This window comes from Anguilla rostrata, unplaced genomic scaffold (genome assembly GCF_018555375.3).
Source record: "Anguilla rostrata isolate EN2019 unplaced genomic scaffold, ASM1855537v3 scaf0138, whole genome shotgun sequence".
Classification (NCBI taxonomy): Eukaryota; Metazoa; Chordata; class Actinopteri; order Anguilliformes; family Anguillidae; genus Anguilla; species Anguilla rostrata.
Genome location: NW_026985700.1, coordinates 5,001 through 7,500, shown reverse-complemented (window position 1 = coordinate 7,500; position 2,500 = coordinate 5,001).

The window sequence follows — 2,500 nt, the reverse complement described above, 5'->3', positions numbered from 1 at the left end:
ACGCTCCTCTCGTGCAACTGGTCACCCGTGGCACTTTGTCATTTTTCTAAGCTCGCTCTCTCTCTCTCTCTCTCTCTCTCTCTCTCTATCGCTCCCTCTCGTGCAACTGGTCCCCGTGGCACTCTGAAATTTTTCGGAGCACTCTCCCTCTCGTGCAACTGGTCACCCGTGGCACGCTGATATTTTTCGGAGCACTCTCCCTCTCGTGCAACTGGTCCCCCGTGGCGCTCCGATATTTTTTGGAGCACTCTCCCTCTCGTGCAACTGGTCACCCGTGGCACGCTGATATTTTTCGGAGCACTCTCCCTCTCGTGCAACTGGTCCCCCGTGGCGCTCCGATATTTTTCGGAGCACTCTCCCTCTCGAGCAACTGGTCCCCCGTGGAACTCAGATATTTTTCGGAGCACGCTCCCTCTCGTGCAACTGGTCCCCCGAGGCACTCTGATATTTTTCGGAGCACTCTCTCTCGTGTGCAACTGGCCACCCGTGGCACTTTGTCATTTTCTGAGCTCGCTCTCTGTCTCTCTCTATTGCTCTCTCTCGTGCAACTGGTCACCCGTGGCACTCTGGTGTTTTTCGGAGCACTCTCCCTCTCGTGCAACTGGTCCCCCGTGGCACTCTGATATATTTCGGAGCACTATCCCTCTCGTGCAACTGGTCCCCCGTGGAACTCTGACATTTTTTCGGAGCGCTCGCTCTCATGCACCTGGTCACCCGTGGCACTTTGTCATTTCTCTGAGCTCCATCTCTCTCTCTCTCTCTCTTTCTATCTCTCTCTCTCGTGCAACTGGTCCCACGTGGAACTCTGATAATTTTCGGAGCACTGTCCCGCTCGTGCAACTGGCCCCCGTGGCACTCTGATATTTTTCGGAGCACTCTCCCTCTCGTGCAACTGGTCACCCGTTGCACTTTGTCATTTTTCTGAGCGCTCACTCTCGCTCTCGTGCAACTGCTCACCCGTGGCACTCGGATATTTTTCGGAGTACGCTCCCTCTCGTGCAACTGGTCCCCCGTGGCACTCTGATATTTTTCGGAGCACTCTCTCTCGTGCAACTGGTCACACGTGGCACTTTGTCATTTTTCTGAGCTCACTCTCCCTCTCTCTCTATCGCTCTCTCTCGTGCAACTGGTCCCCCGTGGCACTCTGTTATTTTTTCGGAGCACTCTCCCTCTCATGCAACTGGTGCCCCGTGGCACTCTGATATTTTTCGGAGCACGCTCCCTCTCGTGCAACTGGTCCCCGTGGCACTCTTATTTTTTCGGAGCACTCTCCCTCTCGTGGGCCTAGGGCCAGGGCAAGTTTTAGGCTTAGGGCTTGGGCTAGGGCTAGGGCAAGGGCTAGGGATTGGGTTAGGGCTAGGGCTAGGGCTAGGGCTCGGGTTAGGGTTAGGGTTAGGGTTAGGGCTAGGGCTAGGGCTAGGGTTAGGGATATGGATAGGCCTTGGGTTAGGTTTAGGGTTAGGGTTAGGGTTAGGTTTAAGGATAGGCCTAGGGTTAGGGTTAGGGCTAGGGTTAAGGATATGCCTATGGTTAGGGTAAGGTTTAGGCTAAAGCTAGAGTTAGGGTTATGGATAGGCCTAGGGTTAGGGTTAGGGTTAAGGCTATGGCTAGGGTTAGGGTTAGGTTTAGGTTTAAGGATTGGCCTAGGGTTAGGGCTAGGGCTGGGGCTCGGGTTAGGGTTAGGGTTAGGGTTTAAGGCTAGGGTTAGCGTTAGGGTTAGGTTTAAGGATTGGCCTAGGGTTAGGGTTAGGGCTAGGGCTAGGACTCGGGTTAGGGTTAGGGTTAGGGCTAGGGCTAGGGTTAGGGTTAGGGTTAGGGCTACCCTGATGGCTAGGGCTAGGGCTAGGGTTATGGTTAGGGATAGGGCTAGGGCTATGGCTCGGGTTAGGGTTGGGGTTAAGGATAGGGCAAGGGCTAGGTTATATTTGGGTTAGGGTTAGGGCTAGTGGTAGGGTTAGGGTTAGGCCACCGTGGGTGAGTGTTAGGGTTAGGGTTAGGGCTAGGGCCAAGGTTTAGGTTAGGGTTAGGGCTAGGGCTAGGGCTAGGGTTAGGGTTAGGGTTTGGATAGGCCTTGGGTTAGGTTTAGGGTTAGGGTTAGGGTTAGGGTTAAGGATAGGCCTAGGGTTAGGGTTTGGGTTAAGGCTCGGGCTAGGGTTAGGGTTAGGGTTAGGGTTATGGCTATGGTTAGGGTTAGGGTTAGGGTTAGGCCATCTGTGGGTGAGGGTTATGGTTAGGGTTAGGGTTAGGGTTAGGGTTAGGGCTATGGTTAGGGTTAGGGTTAGGGCTATGGTTAGGGTTAGGGTTAGGGTTAGGGCTAGAGTTATGGTTAGGGTTAGGGTTACGGTTAGGGCTATGGTTAGGGTTAGGGTTAGGGCTATGGTTAGGGTTAGGGCTAGGGTTAGGGTTAGGCCTAGGGTTAGGGTTAGGGTTATGGCTATGGTTAGGGTTAGGGCTATGGTTAGGGCTAGGGTTAAGGTTAGGCCTAGGGTTAGGGTTAGGG